The 17,507-nt window shown below is 41.1% G+C and overlaps 1 pseudogene; it reads left to right on the top strand.

Annotated features, from left to right (window-relative positions):
* The first annotated feature begins 4,322 nt into the window (after positions 1 to 4,322).
* On the top strand, positions 4,323 to 16,968 carry LOC138593592 (excitatory amino acid transporter 3-like; annotated as a pseudogene).
* The last annotated feature ends 539 nt before the right edge of the window (positions 16,969 to 17,507 follow it).

Genomic DNA, 17,507 nt, shown 5'->3' with positions numbered 1-17,507 from the left:
TTTGGCAGATTGTTTTTCTTTACAATAACGCTCTCAATAAAGTAAGAGAAGCAACATGGAAATTACTCAACAGGTGCAGACTGCCCCTTTTGTATAAACTCCCAACATATTCCAAGTTTTTTTTTCTGTTTTAAGGATGTTTTCGATATATGAAGGAAATATTTCATAATAATTTCTTTACTTTCACTTGCAAAATACCACATCCACAAATGATAATTCATTGGTTGTGAACCATTCATTTTGGTTAATGATAACCTTTTTCAAAGAACTTTGTCACAGATAGATGGATAGATCAGAGATGTGGACTTGAAACTTGGTGACTTGGACTCAAGTCGACTCGAGTCACTGTTTTGATGACTTGTGGCTTGACTTGACAAATTTTGGGAATCGCCTCTTGATTGGAGCTGCTGACACAGAGAGAAGCATGAAGAAATAAACGACATTGAAGTAAGAAATATGTCAAGTATGTTGAGAGGTTTCTGACCTTTCGGTAAGACCATACAACATTCTCTTTTCTCCTAAACTATGTCTCAGTTTTTAGTATTTGAGAAGTGAATGGGAGAATAGTATTATTATAGCATTATTATCAATATGATGCCCTATATGACAGGGTTGTGCCACAGGCATGTGCCCAATGATGTTGTATTTTGTATATGATTTTAGACATTTTTTCTTTGCACCACAGGTCAACTTCAGATCTGGAGTCCTTCCAGAACCATGTTCTCATGTACGCTGGCAAGCGGTTTGCCTTCTCTCCTCCAGTGTATGAAGCAAGGACCCTCCTCGCTGCACTGGACTACAATCATCACAACCACCGACCAGTCCATGTCAACCAGAAAGGCGATATTTTGTAAGTCATACTTTTGAAGACATTACATCTTATCATTTGGTTGCCTGAGGAATTCGAAGAAGTAAACAAGTTCCCTATAGAATGATGCCACCACTAAGGTGGGGGGGTCCTTTGGTGGAATCTCTCACTGTATGAATAGAAAACCACATCGTATTTTGTGATTGACAACTAATGTTATGCCTGTTGTCTTTCAGAATAAAGAGAGTCTACAGCAAAAAGTATAAGCCAGGGGTGGCCAACCCTGCTCCTGGAGAGCTACCTTCCTGCATGGTTTAGGTTTCTCCGCACTCCAACACACCTTATTTGAATGATCTGCTCATTATCAACCAACTGAAGCTTCTCAGGGGATTGAGAATGAGCAAAACATTCGAATCAGGTGTGTTAGAGTTCAGAGAAACCTAAACCATGCAGGAAGGTAGCTCTCCAGGAGCAGGGTTGGCCACCCTTGGTCTAAGCGATACCGTGTCCACACTGTGAAGATTGCCAAGGAGTACAGCTACATCTCCCGGCTGCAGCTTTACATCTTGGAGAAGCGTTTGCAGTCAACAGGGGGACTCCCTAGATAGAGAAGTCTCAGGCAGGATGACCCACAAGCTCTTGGTCTCCTTTCTGGAGTTGTGCCCCCAACAACAGCTGAACACGTACAGACACAAATCCGCAGAGGACAGGTATGTCAACTGGTTGCCTACAGTCCTATCTGATCTATCCCAAGAACACTGTGTTTGATTTTGATTCATGCAACAATAGAGAAGTCAGGCGTACAAATCATGTCCGGTCATGGCAAGATGCACTCATGTTTGTTACCTCTCGTGCCCAGTCTCCTTTTTTTCATTATATGCCACAGTAAATTCATTTCATTGGATATAATCAGCCTGATGTTTTCTTTGTATTGCCAAAATAGCACCCGTGCTTTTATTTTATATATTTCTGCTGATGTATAGCCATGTTATAAATTTACCTACAAACAACTACAACTACAATCAAGACCTAAGTTGGATCAGGTATGCAGGAGTAGAGCTTTAAACAAATACTTCTTGGAAGGTGCACCTTGTAGGACTGGGTTGTTGAAACATTGGTGTAGGTTTTAAATCTTGTGTTTTATTTACTCTCTCCATAAAGGACATGACTTCAGCGACTTGATTCTTCGGCTTGCCCTCCGGCTGAATGGAGATAAAGTCTGATGACGCACCGCTCACCCGGTATCAAACTTGATTGAGGGGCTGGAGCTAAAAGTAGTCAATTTAATGAATTTTAATTTAATTAAATAAGAGGGGGGGGGGTCAGAAAACCACCACCATTTGCCTCACGCAGTGCAACACATCTTCTTCGCATAGAGTTGATCAGGCTGTTGATTGTGGCCTGTGGAATGTTGGTCCACTCCTCTTCAATGGCTGTGCGAAGATATTGGCAGGAACTGGAACACGCTGTCGTATACGCCGATCCAGAGCATCCCAAACATGGTCAATGGGTGACATGTCCGGTGAGTGTGCTGGCCATGCAAGAACTGGGATGTTTACAGCTTCTAGGAATCATGTACAGATCCTTGCAACATGGGGCCGTGCATTATCATGCTGCAACATGAGGTGATGGTCGTGGATGAATGGCACAACAATGGGCCTCAGGATCTCGTCACGGTATCTCTGTGCATTCAAAATGCCATCAATAAAATGCACCTGTGTTCGTTGTCCATAACATACGCCTGCCCATACCATGACCCCACCGCCACCATGGGCCACTCGATTCACAACACTGACATCAGCAAACCGCTCACCCACACGACGCCACACCCGCTGTCTGTCATCTGCCCTGTACAGTGAAAACATCTGTATTCATCCGTGAAGAGAACACCTCTCCAAAGTGCCAGACGCCATCGAATGTGAGCATTTGCGCACTCAAGTCGGTTACGACGACGAACTGCAGTCAGGTCGAGACCCCGATGAGGATGACAAGCATGCAGATGAGCTTCCCTAAGACTGTTTCTGACAGTTTGTGCAGAAATTCTTTGGTTATGCAAACCGATTGTTGCAGCAGCTGTCTGGGTGGCTGGTCTCAGACGATCTTGGAGGTGAAGATGCTGGATGTGGAGGTCCTGGGCTGGTGTGGTTACACGTGGTCTGCGGTTGTGAGGCCGGTTTGATGTACTGCCAAATTCTCTGAAACGCCTTTGGAGACGGCTTATGGTAGAGAAATAAACATTCAATTCACGGGCAACAGCTCTGGTGGACATTCCTGCAGTCAGCATGCTCGCTCCCTAAAAACTTGCGACATCTGTGGCATTGTGCTGTGTGATAAAACTGCACATTTTAGAGTGGCCTTTTATTGTGGCCAGCCTAAGGCACACCTGTGCAATAATCATTCTGTCTAATCAGCATCTTGATATGCCACACCTGTGAGGTGGATAGATTATCTCGGCAAAGGAGAAGTGCTCACTAACACAGATTTAGACAAATTTGTGAACAATATTTGAGAGAAATAGGCCTTTTGTGTACATAGAAAAAGTCTTAGATCTTTGAGTTCAGCTCGGGAAAAATGGGAGCAAAAACAAGAATGTTGCGTTTATATTTTTGTTCTGTGTATATTAGCTTATGCTAATGTGCTGCAATGTAAGCTACTGTGACTTGCAATAAGATTGACTTTTCAGATTGAAAAAACAGAAGACAAAGTAATTACGCTGTCTGTGACCAGTATAATTAAACTGACTAGACACAAACAAATAAAGCATATTTGACAGCATAGTTTACTTACTTTGTTCAGGACCGCTAGCGGATCCGCCCCCGAGTCGACTGCTATCTGGGAAGTCACACAATAATATCATATACTGCAATATATTAAAGCTGTAGTAGGTAACATTATTAAAACTAATTTATTGTCATATTTGCTCAAACTGTCACTGTTAACATGAAGTAGTACATGAGAGAGCTAATCTGTGAAAAAAATCAGTTTCCTCTGGCTCCTACGACTGCTCCTAATGGCATTTGTAAGAATCATAGGCGTGTCCACAGAAGCCTGAAGGATCAGTATGGCCAGCTAGATGTTTACATTCTAGGGTCACTTGATACTCATATTTGTCATAAAGTTCTTACATTCAAAATCTGTTTCTAAACAAAACACGAAAGAGCAAAACGTTTTTTGCGGCTCATCTCTTGCTGTCTGTTTTGGTGAGTACCTTAATATTATTAATTCATTAAAAGAGAGCCTCGTGAGTTGATTAGCTTGTAAATAAACGCTGCCTAAAGGTGCGCAAATAAAAGTGTAAGTAAATTGTTTTGATAGCTCTCTGCCAATATTAGCTGGCTAATGTCAGTTTTTTTTCCATTTTTAGTTTAACTAACTCTACATAAAAATGATGAATAACAACGTAACTGAGGAGGATGAAGTCTCTGGACACGGCGGCTGCTGTGGCTGGATGAAGACATGCTGTGATTGCATCCAGGAGCATGCATTTCTGATTGCAAATCTGTCAGCTGTCGTCATGGGTAAGTAAAGACTGATTTTACATCAACAGAACCACCAACCATTTATGCAGGTTGATTTGTAAGTTGCTTTGTGTAATGGCTAACGATAGTAATATTGGAAACTTTGATACAACTGTACTAGCAAAAATGATCTACACTAGAGGATTTATGAGTGACTAAAATTGAAAATAAATCTTCCATTTTGAAAACAAAAACATGCCACATTCTGTTTCCCGGGTATCCAGAGCATCCTTTGACCCATCAGATTTTGTGCATTTTAATATGCTTGCAAAGTAATAAGGTAGAGTCATACACTGACGCTTGCTGAAAAGAAGACATACAAAGATACAGAGGGTTCAACGTTGTGGGACACAGACCCACAATCTTCTACAACAGCTCCATCTAGTGGACAGTTAAATCATTACAGTTTCCTCATAAGGATGACCACAGTTATAAGTAATTATATTACTTATTGTTTCTATGAATAATCGGACACAATAGTTTTCACACATGATGTCGGCGTGTCAGATTAGCTTAATTATTGATACATTTCAAATCTTTCTGATTTGTAAGTTTAAAAAGAGCTGCAGCAACAACAACAACGCCTGGGAAACATTTCGAAATAAAAGCATTGTTTACATACGAGGGGAGTCAGAATTCCACATCGGGCTTTTACTTTGAAAAAGCATACTGGAAGTGTTGACCTGCTTTACTCTTCATGCCTGTGACTTTTACTACTGGAAGAGATGTTAAAGCCCCTGGAAACCCAAATTCACAAAATCCTTCTCACTATGCAATTTAAAGTCTTATGTACATACTTGTAAGCATGTTAAACGTTTTAGAAATGACTTTTAATCCAAACTGGAGTTATTGCCATTCTTACTTTGTTAACTTCCCTGACGCTGGGGTTAAATTGGGCGTGGTCAGTGAAGATATTTATGTCGTCATAAATTTTCTCGAACCAATCCTGAAATAATCAACAGCAGTTGCCCCGCCCTCACAGGTGCAATAACAATTCTGGGCTGGCGATCAATCCCTCTCTCTGAGTCTGCGCTAACTCGTGTCCACATACCTTGAACATCTCTGCACATACCTGTTGCAGTTACCTACCTAACGATCGCCTGTTTTCCCCATCATGCCTGTGTGTGTTGCCCCCGGGTGCACATCCACCATCTAAGATGACATAACGTGTCATTCTTTTATTTTCTAAATGCGGCGGACTTGGAGAAGCAGCAGTACACATACATACCGTACCACATACATTTAATGAATTGTTGCAGCCGCTGCTTCAGAAGTTGTATTTGAACGACTCTTTGGAGATTTCCGCTGCAAATCAACGATCGTCCATCCTCTCCTCATTGAGGAAGACCACTGAAACAGTGAACTTGTGAAGTCTTGGCAACCACATAAACAACAGCGGAACCAGTTTACTTCTAATGGCAAAAGAGGGTCCGCTCCACATCGCTGACATCGACATACTTATGCAGTTCTAATATGCAGTGTAAACAATCCACTTGCCCATATCAGCTGTGCGCTCAGTATCAAACTAGATCGCTACGTCATTAATAACGTCCCTCGTGCACACGCGACTCACGTGAGGACTGAATTGCGAAAGAGGAAATATGTAACTTTTGTGACTTAATTAAACAGACTGCTGATGATGACAGTCAACACAGCAGACAGAGAGACAGACTGAAGCGGGGGCGGGGGGGTTGAGCGGGGCCAGTAGTGGTGCAGGGAGCAGAGGTGCAGGTGTGTTGGGGGACTGAAGCAAAGTGATCAGATTAAAGTAGTTTGTGAATTAAAACTTAATGAGGTGAAGAAGAAAGTACAATTAAAGTGTGGAAGTAAGAAATAACCATCTAGAAAGAGGGTAAGTCTTCATGTTATGTGCTTCTCACAGAAATCATTGATATATGAGATTGAAATCAATTAATTACAAAGCCTGTAATTAATTAGATTCATTTTTTTAATCACCTGACAGCAATAGTTTTGATATGATGTGCACATGCGCACATACCTGGGTGGTACAACACCCTCGACCCTGCTGCTGAAAAAAATCCTAGAGGAAACACTGCTTTCCCATGCGCCATTGTTGTGTTGACAGTTGCCATGAGAACTCGGACAGGCGGACCCCAGCAGGTGTCAATCAACACGGGAGCTGCCACGCCTACACAGCCCTGAGAAATTGTCTGCACAGCCAAACGAGCTATTTTTCAAGATTTTCTAGGGGTTCTGAACGTTTATTTTCACTCAGATTTTTGTGGATGCTTTATGACACACTCAAAACTGATATCATATATGCATTTTTGCTATTTCAAGCTGAGTTTCCAGGGGCTTTAATATTGCTGTCAGAGATCAATAGGACTCATCGCAATTCATTTTCACTGTGTATTTTGCTGAGAACCGCGCGCGACTCGCGGTAAATAGGCGAGCCTCCTATTCTCTACATTTTCGGCAAAGTGAAGACTCATGTTTTCATGCATTTCAAATGAAAATGAACGTACACGCCACGCTTCCAGTGTTACCGACAAAAGCGCACATTGACCTGATGCGGTAAGCCACGTACTAGGTTTTGACCTAGCCTTGTTGTAAAGCTTCTTGAGTTAACTTTGGTTATGATTTGGCGCTATATAAATAAAATGTGATTGATTACATCAGATTGACATCTGTTTACTACAGAAAGCTCTTATGCTAATGTTAGTCCCTCTCAGCTTGATCAGTTTGTTGATAGTACTGCAGGTTTGCTGAGAAGTACTCTAGACTCGATTGCCCCCTTAAAAAAGAAGATTATTAAACGACAGAGGCTAGCTCCATGGTATGACTCAGAAACTCGTAACTTAAAGCAAATCTCGCGTAAATTTGAAAGAATGTGGCGATCCACCAAAACAGAAGAGTCTCGTTTACTCTGGCAAAATAGTCTTAATAAATACAGGAAGGCCCTACGGCATACTCGAGGTGTCTACTACTCCTCCCTCATAGAAGAACATAAAAACAATCCCAGGTACCTTTTCAGCACTGTAGCCAGGCTGACAGAGAGTCACAGCTCCACTGAGCCAAGTATTCCTATAGGCCTCAGCAGTGATGATTTTATGAGCTTCTTTAATGACAAAATCCTAAAGATAAGAGACAAAATTTGTAACCTCCTGCCGTTAACTGGTGCAGATGTATCTTTGGAAACTGCTCAAAAACCTGATGTTTACCTTGACTGTTTTTCTCCAATTGACCTTCCTGAGCTAAATTCTCTGATATCTTCATCTAAACCATCAACCTGTCTTTTAGACCCGATTCCAACCAAGCTGCTTAAGGAAGTCTTTCCCTCAATTAGCACTTCTTTACTAGATATGATCAATATGTCTTTATCGACGGGCTATGTACCCCAGTCTTTTAAACTAGCTGTAATTAAGCCACTTCTTAAAAAGCCTACCCTAGATTCAGGCACCTTAGCTAACTATAGACCTATATCTAACCTTCCTTTTATCTCAAAGATCCTTGAGAAAGCAGTCGCTAATCAATTATGTGACTTTCTTCATAGCAACAGTTTATTTGAGGACTTTCAGTCGGGATTTAGAGTCCACCATAGCACTGAGACAGCCCTTGTGCGAGTTTCAAATGATCTACTTACTGCTTCAGACAGAGGACTTCTCTCTGTACTCGTCCTGTTAGATCTTAGTGCCGCTTTCGACACGATAGACCATCACATCCTGTTACAGAGATTAGAACATTTAATTGGCATTACAGGATCTGCACTAAGTTGGTTTAAATCTTATCTATCAGATCGATCTCAGTTTGTTAATGTTCATGATGTGTCCTCTATGCACACCAAAGTTAGTCATGGAGTTCCACAAGGTTCTGTGCTCGGACCGATTCTTTTTACCTTATATATGCTTCCTCTGGGTAATATCATGAGGAAACACTCATCAACACATTAATTTTCATTGTTATGCAGATGATACTCAATTATACTTATCTATGAGGCCAGACGAAACCAATCAGCTATCTAAACTAGAAGCATGCCTTAAGGACATAAAGATCTGGATGACTAGAAACTTTCTGCTACTTAATTCAGACAAAACTGAAGTTATTGTGCTCGGCCCAAAACACCTTAGAGATTCTTTCTCTAATGATATAGCTGCCCTAGATGGCATCAGCCTGGCATCCAACACTACTGTTAGGAATCTGGGAGTTCTATTTGATCAGGATATGTCCTTCATTTCCCACATAAAACAAATATCAAGGACAGCCTTCTTTCATCTTCGCAACATAGCAAAAATCAGACACATCTTGTCTCAAAACGATGCAGAAAAACTAGTCCATGCATTCGTTACTTCCAGGTTGGATTATTGTAACTCGTTACTATCAGGCTGCCCTAATAAGTCACTAAAAACTCTGCAGCTGGTACAAAATGCTGCAGCACGTGTGCTGACAAGAACTAGGAAGAGAGATCACATCTCTCCTGTATTAGCCTCTCTGCACTGGCTTCCTGTAAAATCTAGAATAGAATTTAAAATCCTTCTTCTTACTTACAAAGCTCTTAATGGTCAGGCACCGTCATATCTTAAAGAGCTCATAGTGCCATATTACCCCTCTAGAACATTGCGCTCCCAGGATGCAGGCCTGCTTGTGGTACCTAAAGTCTCTAAGAGTAGTGTTGGAGGTAGAGCCTTCAATTACCAGGCCCCCCTCCTCTGGAACAATCTACCAGTCTAGGTCCGGGAGGCAGACACCCTCTCTTCTTTTAAGAGTAGACTTAAAACTTTCCTCTTTGACAAAGCTTATAGCTAGGGCTGGCTCAGGCTTGGACTAGCCCATAGTTATGCTGCTAAAGGTTTAGACTGCCAGGGGGATCTGACACACCAAGCTTCTCTCTCTCTCTCTCTCTGACTCTCTGACTCGCTCTCTCTCTCTCTCTCTCTCTCTCTCTCTCTTCCTCTCTCTCTGACTCTCTCTCTCTCTCTGTCATATTAATGCAGCTCATTAACTCTGTATCTTCTGGTCCCATTAACATTACTAACCACATATCTTCCCGGGAGTTCTTGTGCTCCCTTGTCTTAAAGGTTCCTGAGGATCGTTGCTGCAGACCACCTGCTGCTGTGGACCTGCTCGACTGCAACAACTACTAACATCAGCCTTCCCCATAGTATCATTATTGTTGCTGCTAATGCTAATAGTAGACCTGTTGACTTCAACTGTTACAATTACGATTACCTCAGCCTTTATCATTACTCTGCTTCTCTCGCTAATTTATTTATTTATTTATTTATTTAGCCAATCTTCACCCTAGTATACCACTATTATTGGCATTGTAACCATAAGTATGTGTCTGTTGTTGTTCATGTAACAAGGACATATGTTGTTGTGGTAACAAGAACATATGTTGTTGTTGCTCTCTTTGCCTGTCTCTATCCTGCATCTCCTTCTATCCCATTTTCGGCCCATCCAGTCGAGGCAGATGGCTGTTCAACATGAGTCTGGTTCTGCTTGAGGTTTCTGCCTGTTAAAAGGAAGTTTTTCCTCGCCAATGTGCCGAATTGCTAAGTGCTACTCATGGTGGATTCATGTTGGGCCTATGTTTAAATAACTTAACAAAGAGTCGGTCTAGACCTGCTCTTTCTGTAAAGTGTCTCGAGATAACCCTGGTTATGATTTGGCGCTATACAAATAAAATTTGATTGATTGATTGATTGATTATAGGTCAACAAGAGAAACAGACAGATATTATTTTGTGACCTCAGTTTAACATACCTCTCATTGTTCTAGATTGTTCTTATTGCTTGACTGGATTGTAAATTTCAAGTTCTATCATTGTTTTATGTCTATTATGTATTATTTTCCCAGCTACGATAACTCTTTCCTGTACTCTATTATCAATATTTTTTTGTTTTTGTCTCACAGGTATTTCTCTGGGAATTGTTGTCAAGTTCTGCTTCACTTTGTCTGAATATGACAAATTATACATCCGCTTTCCAGGAGAGATTATGTTGAACATGCTTCAGAGTGTGACTGTGCCACTCATTGTTACAAGTGTGGTTACTGGTAAGCCAATCGCTTCACATCCATCCCGGTGACTGACTATTTTCCAATCGTATTTTTATTGCCAGTCTTCACACTTATAGTCCGATTAGCTTTTGCAGGTCAATGAAAACTAATTCATACCTCTCAAAACATTTGTAAAACCTTGAATATTTTGAAACCTACAACAGTTGCTTGTGTACTCCCATTTTTGTTTGTCCTTCATGACACATAAATACAATTTATCACCACTAACAGCTTAACAATTTGTCAGAATATAGTCGCACTGAAAAAGGCCTGGAACATTGTTTCTCGAGGGATGGGGGTCTGGTTCATTTTTGCGTCATAAGTTTTTGTCTATTTCTTGCCACATATCCTGGAACATCAACAGAAAACTTCTGCTTTACGCTTCACCTTGTCTGGTCACAGTAAGTGAAAAATAGGCTTAATCACGAGGTGGGTGAAACTTGGCGCTGTGGCTGTTGTACACAGAGGATGTGCTGGCTTACTTTATGTGTACACCAAAATGTTTGGCCTGCTGGTTGACTCCATCCATCCATTATCTATACTGCTTATCCTGTTCAGGGTCACGGGGGGCTGGAGCTTATCCCAGCTGTCGTTGGGCGAAGGGCGGTGTACACCCTGGATTGGTCGCCAGTCAATCACAGGGCCGACACATAGAGACAGACAATCTTTCGCACTCACACCCACGCATGCATGAGGAGAACATACAAACTCCTCACAGAAAGGCCCACGTCGCCCAAACCGGGGTTCTGAACCGGTGACCTTCTAGCTGTGAGGCAACAGTGCTAACCACTGCACCACCGTGCAACCCCTGGTTGACTCTAATTTTACAAAGTTTTTGTAGAGGTTAGGAAATCGCAGAGCTGTTTAGTTTGTGTTGCATGTATGATGGTTGTTGTTTGGTTGTGGGTTTATGTTATGTGTGGCCAGTTAACTTTCTAACTCCTAACTTTAGCTGTATTCTTTCCACAGGTCCTTTTCCCCTCAACATGTATTTATATTGTTGGGGTTTTGTTGTTTTAGTTTGTTGTTTTAGTTTGGGCTGGAGATCTCCGGTAGTCTAGTTATTTCGTCTTTTGTTTTATGATGATTTTTCCAGTTTATGTCGTTTAGGGGGAGGTGCTGGGAGCGACGGTCCATTGCGTGGCTGGCCCAGTACTTGCCCACTTTTGTTCATTTTGGCCGGGGTCTCCAGCTCCTTTTTTTTCCTTATCACTTATTTTCGTAGTGATGATTTTTGATTCTTTATTAAATAAACAAATTAAAACCCTGTGGGTTTTCAAACATCCTACTGTTGTGTGGCGTCCTTTTTAAATATGTTGCGGTCCTCATTGTGAGCCTTTGTTTTGTCTTGTACTTAGTTCGAGAGGCCGTAACAGTTTACATTAAAGATGTTCATTAAAGCAATTCTTACCTTTCTGGCATGTCCCTCAGCACTTAGTTAAAATTTGACAAGAACAACTCCGCCTCCCTTGTCCCACCCTCTTCCCCCTGCCTGACCTCTGACGCTCCCCTCCCTCCCTCCCTCCTCCATGCATCCCTGACGCGTGCGGTGAGAGAAGTAGCGCGAGTGAAACGGGTCAATGGAGTCGGAGTCAGAGTCAGAGGCACAGGTAAGTGAAAACTAACCAACAGTAATTAAATAATATTCAATTCTGCATGTGGTATAAAATAAAATTCCCTCCCTCGTAACGTTTAGTTACCTTTTGTAGTCTGACGAACTACCAACGTTACTATCGTAATTATAGCATTTCATTGCCTGTTTGTTTACAGTCAAATGCGTCGTTTTTCGGTAGAATTAATATTTTCTTGCTGTCATAACGTCTTACCTTGCCTGAATTGTCCCGGTAACGTTTGTCATTAAATTAGGAGCAGTACAAGCAGTTTTGTTTACAGGTTAACTTTGTTGAGAACCTGTTTTGTCAGCTAACGGTAGCTAACTTTAGCCCTCGTTCAGACGTTTAGCTTCAACATTTTTTTCTTTTAAGTTTATGTTATATAGTCACAAAGTCAAAGGCTCTGCTTCTTGGAGGAGAGTGTGGTTGGAGATCCCGACTACGTTCCGGATCTTCAGAGGCAGGGGCCGACAGCAGCAGCCTACAGCAGGAACCAGCACAGGAGGTGTAAGAGCCCCGAGAAGGGCAGGTCCTTCCAGGGGCTTCCAGGGTAGAAGCAGCAGGGCCGTTGGGTGATGCGGAGTGGGGAATCTGCTGAGGAGAGGCCCGGAACCAGCAGACAAGCTGCCCCAAGATCCACAACAAGAGCCAGTCGGAGGGCACGTGGACCTGCTGTACTCAGTCCTGACGATCTCATCGGAGTCCAGCAGTTCATATAGTTTTGTATTTTTTCTTATTCACGTTGTTCAATAAAACCTTGCATTGTATAATTACCTTTGTCTTTTTACTCACATAAAGTAATGTTCATTATGCTTTACTTCCATTATGACCCTTTTTTCATATTCCCACTTCATCTGAATGAACTGCAGTGAATTACTAAAATCAATTTTTTAGAAAAACATTTATTATTGTAGACAGTTTATCTTTTTACAGCTGTCTTCTATAAGAAATTTGTTATTTGGTCCCAATAAAAAAGCAAATAAATAACATAAGGCACTTGCAAGATTACTGTTTAGTAATGCAAACAAATCTTTTAGATGTAACATTCAGCTCTTCATGAGTTCCAGGGGTACCAAGTCTTGGCTGGTGCTGGATGTCCTCCATTACGGTGAGAGTGGTGTACCTTGACAAAGAGTAAAAAAAAAATAGAAACGTGACACAGGATATAAATTGCATAAACTCAAACAGGCTAGATTTTATATAGATCTTAGGCTGCTTTGGCACAGAGTGATGTTATCACAATGTACAGTAAGTGGAGCAAGTGTATGTATCAACTTATTACAATTTAAAATTCCCTACTGGTAAATAGTACTTCTTCCCAAGAATGGAAAAAGTCACAAACATAGACAGATCAGTCTTATTTACACAGATGTCAGCTAGCCAGCATTATCTATTAGCCGGAGAAGTCTTCTAGCAATGTGCTGAACTAGCTCTGGTTACTGTACAACCAACCAAGTCAAACACAACCCCGGAGTTATAATACTAAAACTGGGTTAATGACAACTTCACAATAAACACTGAGGCTAACGCTGAAGCTAACGTCACCGGTAGTGTAACGTTAAACAAACCAAGCTGCGGAGTCAGTTTGTTTACACTATAGGCGCTAACACTAATGCTAACGCTAGGCTAAATTTCCCTGCACAAATAACATAATATTACAGAACAACAGTAACTGGTAACTGATGTTATCACATGTAATGTTGTGTTTTAGGATTAGGCAAACTTAATGTACCTGTCCAGCAGAAACTCCGCGACCATCTCATCTCTTTTTAGCTCCGGATGTAGCTGCATTAGCCTCCTCCATTGCTGGAAAGCAGAGCCGATGTTGACTCCAGTCTTGCCTCTTGCCGCATCAAGCTCTTTCTTTAAGGCAGCATTTTGTGAAAAAGTCTTCTTTGTCCTGATACTTTTCTCTGTGGGGGCAGCTGATGATGGAAGTGGCGGCTCGCCTTGGTCAGTCATTGTCAGTTCTCCGTTCCTTGCTCTCTCTCACCGCTCTACTGCTCTACCAGAGAGGCGCGCGACTTGCGAGCCGTGACAGCGGTGCAACTGGGAGGGACGCGGCGACGGATGACAGACAGGAAGCTCGGCAAATCAATTTATTCGGACCGAATAAACTGATTGGTTAGACTTTTATCAGAAATATATGAGAATTAAATATTGATGAGTTTCAATGCCTAGTTGATTTCTTTTACATTTTATTGTGCTATACGCTTATTAGGAGCATTTTATGATTACAAAAAAAAAGCGTAAAAATGCCAGAAAGGTAAGAATTGCTTTAATAAACAAACATGATGTAGTTTATGTTCATCTGTCAGTGCTTGAAACATCTGTGAATTGGCTTTGTATGCACGCCTGAAATATTTCTGCCCCACTTTCGTTCGTAATTGGGTCGTAGCATTCACGAGGACCATTCTGGTTCATGAGTGAGTGATTGAGAGACACATTCAGTCAAGTGACACGTTATGTAGCTCTCCGAACCAATTACATGGTAATTTGACATATACAGCCCTCCTCCAAAGATCTACTGGCGAGTGCTCATATTAATCAGTCTGGTTTTCTAAAAGGAAGGAAGGAGGGATTGGGAAGCCGCGAGCAGAGCAGAGTGAACGGCAGCAAAGAGGCAATGCATGGAACTGAACGGATCACTCCCTTCACTAAAAAGATTAGTTCTTTTTGAACAAATTGTTCATGACTGAAATATCTCTACTACCTACATCAATCAATCAAATTCAATCAAATTTTATTTGTATATCCGAATCATAACCAAAGTTATCTCGACACTTTACAAACAGAGCAGGCGTAGACTGTACTCTTGGTTATGTTATTTAGACAGATCCAACATGAATCCACCATGCGCAGTACTTTGCAACATGCACCTACGACTTCTGATCGCTGACTCGTTTTTGCTGTTTGTTTTTTCTTTCAGTTGCATTCTCCAGTTTTAAGTTTGTTAATAAATAACCCTTCAGCAGATTTCCTTCATCTTTTCTTTTCTTTTCTTGGTTGTCTTCTAGCTTTTTGCCCATTGGAGTCATGTTCATGATTACAAGCCATATTGTCGAAGTTCACGACTGGGAAACCATCTTCAAAGTTTATGGCCGTGGTTCTTATCGGGTATGTTCACCTTACATTTTTGGCACAGATTTACTGGTATTTTAGCTCAGGGAACTAACCTTTCTTCATGATTTCTGATTCTTTTAAATGTAGCAACAGCTGTAAATGACTTTTAATGGTCGGCCAAAGAAAAAATATGTCATACTAAAAAAAACAACAACTGGGCCTTCAAAGCAAAACTATGTGATTTTTTACTCTTATAGATGAAGTGGAATTAATCAATAAAAGTCATAGCTTATAAAGACTAATGTGAGCAAACTTTGGATTGATGTTGTTGTTCTACTCCTTGTGCTAGAGATGTGTACATTATGTTTTAGCATTAGCATAACCAGCTTATCTTTGCCTCAGTGTCAGCTGTTCAAAAAGATTTAATAGGCATGCATGAAATAATAAATGAAAGAGGGCCTGTAACTCTTTTTTCACCATAACGATCATGACAATAAAAGGATAAAAGAGACAGAGCGTCATCTGGCCTCTGCCGCGTTTACATAGACTGGCGGAGGTTTTCCAGGGCCCATTGGAGAAGCGGATAGCGTCCTCCAAAGGCAAAGAGCGAAATTGCATTTTTTTCCTACCATAATGGCATTAGCTCCCCATTATAGCATGATAGGACCGAGGTTGAAAATCGGCGAACTGGCCCTTTAAGTCAAATTATTCAGAAACGTTTTATGAAAAGCAGTAACTAGCTAGAGTTTATAAACACTAGCTACAATTAGCCTCCACAAGCTATTGGTCATTTCAGACGAAAAAGGACCATAACACTAAAGTGTAATCTACAGCCAAGGGTCCATTTTGCTGCCTGTTAATTAAAAGTTGAGTTTTTTAGAGGGGTGTTGTCCGACTACATCTTTCCAAAGTTACATAAGGTCCCTTTAGGAATTTTGCCCAGGTCCGTCTGTTTACCTGTCCTGTCTGAGTTCCTTTGGTGTGTATTTTTCTAAATACTGTATTATATCTATATCATATTTCAATGATTATTTTGCCATTCTAAAATCATATATATTGTTTTTATTATTTCTATTATCATTATTCTTATTGTTGAGTATAATGAGTGTTAAAGCTTTAAATATGTCATTAAGAGTCCTGCTTGTCATCTGCATTATAACCAAATGTCCAACTCTAGCTGGTGTGAGTAATTTGAGTTAATGAGAATTGACTTTTCTTTCATTGTGTGTTTCAGGCTCGTAGTCCATGGAGCAATAGTTCTACCTTTGATATATTTCCTGTGTACGAGACGTAGCCCCTTTGATGTTTTTAGGAGGGTATCTCCTGCTATACTGACTGCCCTGCTCATCTCATTCAGGTAAGATGATGCAACAGGTGAGCATCACAGAGAGCTATGAGGTCATGACCACTGATTGTTTGCTGCCCACATCAATAACCTTTCCATAGGAATAGTGAACTAACAAACATTGTGTCTCTCCAAGCTCTGCCATACTGCCGCACACTTTCCAGTGTTGTGAGGATCGACTCAAGATTGACAGAAGAATCACCCGCTTCATGCTGCCTATTGGCACTAACCTCAACATGAATGGGACTGCCCTTTACATGTGGTCACAGCAGTTTTCATCTGTCAGCTCAACCAAATCCATTTAAACCTGGGCCAGTTAATCAAGCTCTTGTAAGCTCCTGTTCCTGTTCTTCAGAACATTATAGCTGCAACTGTTATTATTGGATAAAAGTACTATTAATATATATATTATACTATATTATATAATTGTACAGAACCTTGAAACCTTTATTATATTCCTGCAGGGTAACATCAGCAGTGTCCAGCATAGGAGCAGCAGGGATCCCATCGACAGGAGCAGTGACCACTCTCTTTGTGCTGACGGCGGTTGGTCGACCTGGAACGGAAGCCGCCATTCTGGTGGTTATAGAGTGGCTCCTGTAAGTTCAGTTTGTGAAACAAAATGTCTAGTGATAGATTACCACAACTGCTTCTGGACTGTTATTCACCAAGTAAACATCTGTAGCACTGTCACAATCAAAAGCAATTAACTACTTCAACTGAAGTCACTGTAACATCACAAACTGTAAGATGATTTCAAGCGCAAACGTTTTTGGAGGCCAATAAATATTTAACGTAGATGCTACTTTGTACATCAACTTGTTAAGTCAACCCAGGGTTTCTATGAGCGCATTCACATAAAAGGGGCGTCGTCTGGTGCAAATGACTGAATGAATTTTACAAACTCAGAGCAAACTCTGATTTTAGAAAGACATGAAGAAGTTACACATAATCCAGACAGAAATCCACTGAGTTGCAGCAGCTGAATGCAGGAAGGACAAACAGCAAAGAAAGCACAGACTGTGTAAATGAGCAAATATAATAAAATCACTGCTCCATCATTAGAGCACCATATATTTATTGTAACACTCGTGTTACATTAGATTCATAGTTTTGGTGCGTTTATGTAAATGTATATCAGT

The sequence above is a fragment of the Semicossyphus pulcher genome, unplaced genomic scaffold (assembly GCF_022749685.1).
Source record: "Semicossyphus pulcher isolate SPU_LCO1_2020_fin unplaced genomic scaffold, fSemPul1.0.p SCAF_16, whole genome shotgun sequence".
Taxonomy (NCBI): domain Eukaryota; kingdom Metazoa; phylum Chordata; class Actinopteri; order Labriformes; family Labridae; genus Semicossyphus; species Semicossyphus pulcher.
This window is presented reverse-complemented; position numbering and strand designations above follow the sequence as displayed.